Source organism: Petaurus breviceps, unplaced genomic scaffold, assembly GCF_028583685.1.
Source record: "Petaurus breviceps papuanus isolate PSGF00001 unplaced genomic scaffold, PetGlider_PUasm1.0 90977, whole genome shotgun sequence".
NCBI lineage: Eukaryota > Metazoa > Chordata > Mammalia > Diprotodontia > Petauridae > Petaurus > Petaurus breviceps.
The window spans coordinates 9,037,300-9,042,607 of NW_027187391.1; the positions used below are offsets into that span (position 1 = coordinate 9,037,300).

A 5,308-nucleotide genomic window follows, 5' to 3' on the forward strand; every position below is an offset into this window, starting at 1 on the left:
CTGAAAACTTAAAGAAGTCATAGGTATAGTTTATAAAGAGTTACAATAGTAAATCAGATGCCAATTATGCTAACTAGGTGAGTAAGGATAAGATTAGGGAGGAGTTAAGGAGAGTTCAGTGCTTAAAGGAACATGCACTTTTATCATCTACTGAGCAGGTGTATTGCCCATAATTCACTGGGAAATAGCTCAAGGCAGGGCTGCATGGAGGTGTGGTTTTAGGCTTGAAACATCACTAAGTCAGCTAGTAGTCAGGGCTGCCTGAGAAGTGCCTAGTCTGCCACCCATCAGTGTCATGTTTGACAAGATGGATGTTGGGAACCAAGGCTAATGGGGATTCAGTACATGTATAATTGCTAACTTATAGATAGTGCATTGAAGGATTCATAGGTACAGCTGGCCATTATACTAAGGGGAAACAAACGGTTCATGAATTGTTGCTATGCAAAGTGCTGGCAGGGGGAAGGGGCAGAGTTAATGCTCTGAGGCTGGGGGGGAGGGGAAAGTGATTTTACAAACTGATGTTACAAACATAGACACCCCAAACATCTCATCACCTGCACCCTGTATCCCAGACCATCTTCTTGCAGGTGTACCTCATTAGGTCTGTTTGGAAGCCAGCAAAAGCTCCATCCTTTTCCCCATTTTAGGTCTGAGAGTGAGTCACAAAGGATGGGCAGGTATAAACAGATTTCACTATATATTACAGATTTGATATTATCTTTCCTTACAATTCCACCTCTCTTCCATATGTCCACATATCTGTCAAGAACACCACCATCCTTCTAGTCACTCAGATTTGGACTCTTGTCATCTTTGTGTAGCAGCAAGCACCCCAGCATCCCCAGGGGGGCTGCCAACACAGGTTCTTAGATCTGCTTTTCTAAAGGAAAGCAACTCAAAATGGGTTAACGAGCTTACTTAATCAATCAAACATATCATTTACCTAGTTCAAGGGAAAAAGTCAGCACCCTGAACTTCAGAGTATACAGTGGTTATAAGCAGAAATTACAAGAAGACAGAGAAACAAACAGATCAGCAGACAGGCCTCCAGCTGTCCAACCATTACAGCCATACCTAGTCAGTTACCAGTGAGGGAAGCATCAACATCTGGGTTTTTCAAAGCCAGGGGGCTCTCAAAAGCTGCCCAGAGTCTTGTCTGGTCAAATCACACAACACTTCTCAAAGTGAGCCCCAAACAAAGTCTCACATCAGGGTTTATATAGCCTTCTCCTGGCTCAGAGAATGTATCCACACTCTTGACCCACTGCCCAATCACAAAGTATCTCCTGAAAAATAAGCCTCCCCCCACAGGCCACAGGTTCCAGGGGAACTTAAGCCTATAAAATGGCCTAGGGGCAGGGAAGATCTTAAATTTCCATTCCATTCCTATAACACTTTGACATCTCTTTCTCCTCACGCCACTTATCCAAATCACTTGCCAAATCTAATTTCTACTTCTACAACATTTCTCCAATCCTCACTTTTCTCTACTCCTACAGTTATGACCCTGGTTCAGACTTTCATTACTTTTTCACCTGGATTATTTAAATAGGCTCCCAAATGACCTGGCAATCTGGAGCCTTTCCTCACTACCCATATTCCACTTGCTAAAGTGATTTTCCTAAGGTACAGATCTGACCAATTAACTCTAGTGACTCTAGATTAAATATTATTTTATCATTCCTTTAAAAAAAATTTCTGTGTAAATTTGGCAATATACATAATTGTTAGTACTGTAGTACATATGCAGAACTATAAATCAGTAATTACACACTCATGTAATGAGTGCTTTGCACATGCTTGCTCTCTCCTCTCTCTCATCTGAAGAACATTCATCTAGACTGTAACTCTCTCTCTCCTCACCTCCCCCTCTTAAAACCCCTTGTTTCCTTCAAGACTCAGCTCAAATGCAGGAGTCTTTCCACTTAAAGATCACCTTTTATCTACTCTATGTGTGTTCTGTATATGCCTAATTCTATGTTTCTTGTGCCTTCCTTCCCCCCTATTAGAATATAAGCTCCTTGAGGGGCAGGTCCCTAATTTTTTTTTTTTTGCCTTTGTTAGTATCCAAAGAACTTTGCACAGTACTTGATGCTTAATAGCATTAAATAAATGCTTATTGCCTGACAGATCCAACTCCTCAATTTCACAGAAGAGGAGAATGAGGTTTAAGAGTGAGTACAAAATTAGAAATTACAGAGAGGAGGGCTTATTCAACTCTTACTGAGGCTGAGCTTAGGTGGGGTAGAATAGAATCCAGATAGCAGACTCATAGATTGTTAAAGCTGGAATAGAACATGGGACAGCTGCCAATCTTTATCTTTGGAGGGAATTTCTTCACTCTCAATTCCCTTCACCATTGAAATCATCACTTGAGGACAATAACCATAATAACCCAAACCAAAAAAATGTGTGTGTGTGTGTGTTTGAAAGAGGAAGAGAGATAGGAGAAAGGAAGAGAGGGAGTGAAGGGGGGGAGGAGAGGGAGAGAATCCTTGCTTCCTTTTTATTTTTTTACTCTAGTCTCTTGGCCCAGATAAGAATTAGTTCAGAATCCTTCCTGTTAACAAATACCTATAATAGAAAATTGATAATTGTGTACAAGAGGAAAACAGATTCTTTTGGGTGAGTCTAGGGATTCAGGATTTTGACAAAGATAGGAATGGACATAATAGAAATAAGGAGCTAGAGGATCAAAGACATGGGAATAGGATATCACAGACTTAAAGATTCACACAAGTTTTAAAAATGGCATTGGTACTGGAGTGGCTAGGTGGCTCAGTGAATGGAGCACTGGCCCTGGAGTCAGGAGGATCAGAGTTCAAATATGGCCTCAGACAATTAACATTTACTAGCCATGTGACCTTGGGCAAGTCACTTAACCCCAATTGACCTGCCCTCCCCTGTCCAAAAAGCAAAAATAAAAAAAAGGCATTGGTACTTATAATTCAATGCTGGCATACATAATTATGGTAAATGGAAATTGAGTACTTGTTCTTTATCCTCTGAAAGCAAGGAATAATGATTAGAGAGAAATTCCTTTTGCTTACTCTAAACAACATGGGTCCTAAACACCAAAGAAAAGAAAAAATAGAAAAAGGCCCCAAGGAGTAGACTACAAAAAAAAGTGATAAGACTTACTAGAAAATGTTTCAACGTGTAACTGAATCCATGAAAATTGTCCAAATGCAGAATCGTCCACCTGTTTAGAATCCCGTTTCGTGTTCTGTATGTGGAATATAGTCAATGTAAGGTCAGTATGTTGAGAAAAATTGGATCTAGTTTAGCAAGTCATGTTGTGGTAACAGATGATAGGGTACCAGAGACTAAAGTGACCAGCTTGTCCAATTCTTTCAGTTTAGCTTGGAGAACATTAGCTGAGGGTCTCTTCCTAAGAACACCAACTGGTCACTATGCTAAAAGCTAGCCGTATTTTCCATCCTTTGATACATCATTTTCTCTTCACATTGCCTTTGTTAATGTTTTGTAATGATTCGGTTACAAGGTAACACCGCAGCAATTGAGGGTGTGGGGTGGGAGAACTTCTCAAGAAAAAAATAAAGATAAACCCCAGCTAACCGGCAAATTGCAATGCAATCTCTGAATTGAGGTTTTTCCTCTCATCAGTTCTAATCCCCCCATCCCCCCAGTTTTAGAGTTGAATTTAAGAGATCATATAGGTCATGAATTTGGGGCATCCATGCTTTCTACCACATTCCCACCACTGTTCATTCTGGCAGCCCCTACCTGAAGAACGTTTCATCTGACCACAAATACACAACCCAGGTGGTGTCGGGGCAGAAATGTGGCCCTAGGCCATTAATGCGATCCTCCAGCCTTTACTAAGAGCTAACAGCGAGCGTGCCAAGCACTGCAGGTACAAAGGAAACGCAAAACACGGCCCCTGCTCTCTACTGTTCTAATAGGGGAGGGAACCTTCACATAACAACGTTCATCTAAAATGGGAACAGGAGGTAATCTGTGCCAGTTCTTCAGTTTTCTGTCAATTTTTTCTGCTTTGAGTCAGTTCAGTTTAAAGGTGCCAGGGGAAAGGAACATCATTAAGGGGTTGTGCAAATGGCATCAGAAATTGCTTTCCTCAGGCCTAATCGACAAGACGAGAATGACACAGCAATCTTCCTAGCTCCCAACGCGCCTGCGTGTGTGCACGCGTATCAGGGTGGGTATGTAATTGTTCTTCCAGCGGAATCCACGTAACTAGGGTTTAGGACCGGGACATTAAAATGTGAAAAACAAAGAATTTAAGGAAGCGGCAAAATCCATTTCTTCCCGCTGCGCAAAGGAAAGATGCGCCGCACTAAGCAAATCGAAGTAACAGATGCCCTGCATAGCGACGCTACACCCAGCCCGCCTCCTCTGGTTCGCGAGGGCGGGAATACAGCCCCGTGACCCACTCATGATGACGCTCACTTGACGGCCCGGAAAGCCCCCTGCAACCATCTATGTAGAGGGCAAAGCGTTGTGGATGCTCGGCCTGAATTTGCCCAGAAGCATGATGGCGACCGTAGGCTCCGCCCACCCAGCGGAAGTGACGCTAGCGATCTAGCGCGTCGAGAATGCCTCTATGGTTCTTCTCCTGTTTGTGAGGGGGGAAATGGCCGCTCTGCAGCTACAACGGAGATAAGTGCCGGGAACCGCGTTCGGCCCGTCAGGTAAGGCTTTGCGTTAGCATTAGAGACTGGGTTAGATGTATGGAGACCCAAGGGAGGGGTTGGCCTTAGGAGGAATGGTCAAGATGACAGTATAAGTAGGATCGGGGTAACGTCGAGCCGTTATTTGTGCGTTTCAGGGCCTGAGTCACTCGGGCCCTCGAGGCGCTGTTCGCCCGGGAGGAGGGGCGAGGGAAGGGAGGGGAAGGGAGCGCGCGGCCGCGGATCTGGCTCGAGACCCTCTAACCGTTCTGCGCGCATGCCTGCTCTCTTCTCCCGCCCTGTGGGACTCCGCAGGCCCCAACCCCCAGCGCGCTCCCCGCCGCCTCCTTCGCTCCCCCTCCCCACTTCGTATCGCGCACGCGCCCCCGTATTTTTTCCTCAGCCTACCGCTCCTGCTGACGCCCGGCTGGCAACTTGTGTCGGGTTCTCATTGGCGGAGACCCTCTCCCGCTGCCCTCCTTCCTCCCCTCTTCCCCCCCCCCCCCCCCCCCCCCCCCCCCCCCCCAGCCCCCCCCCCCCTCCTGCGCCCGGCCGGGGCGGGGGGGGGGGGGGGGGGGTGAGTGTCTCCCCCCCCCCCCCCCCCCCACCCCCCCCTTCCACATCTACCCCACCCCCCCCCCCCCCCCGTCTGT

At 46.0% G+C, this 5,308-nt stretch overlaps 1 protein-coding gene and 1 long non-coding RNA gene across 11 annotated transcripts in view; one reads left to right on the forward strand and one right to left on the reverse strand.

The window, feature by feature from the left end:
• LOC138153117 (uncharacterized) overlaps positions 1-4,416 on the reverse strand; it is a 14,740-nt gene extending 10,324 nt beyond the window's left edge. The window contains exons 1-2 of the long non-coding RNA XR_011166304.1: positions 3,751-4,416; positions 3,145-3,229 (exon numbers count right to left, since the gene is read on the reverse strand). This is a non-coding gene — a long non-coding RNA (uncharacterized lncRNA). The remainder of the gene's footprint in view (positions 1-3,144; positions 3,230-3,750) is intronic.
• Positions 4,417-4,529: 113 nt separating this feature from the next.
• Positions 4,530-5,308, forward strand: part of BCLAF1 (BCL2 associated transcription factor 1) — a 39,463-nt gene continuing 38,684 nt past the window's right edge. For 6 of the 10 annotated variants that reach the window (XM_069077290.1, XM_069077292.1, XM_069077293.1 and 3 more), the window contains exon 1: positions 4,530-4,676. The gene's annotated coding sequence lies outside the window, so the exon portion shown is untranslated. The remainder of the gene's footprint in view (positions 4,677-5,308) is intronic. The other 4 variants (XM_069077297.1, XM_069077299.1, XM_069077298.1 and 1 more) reach the window with 2 other exon arrangements.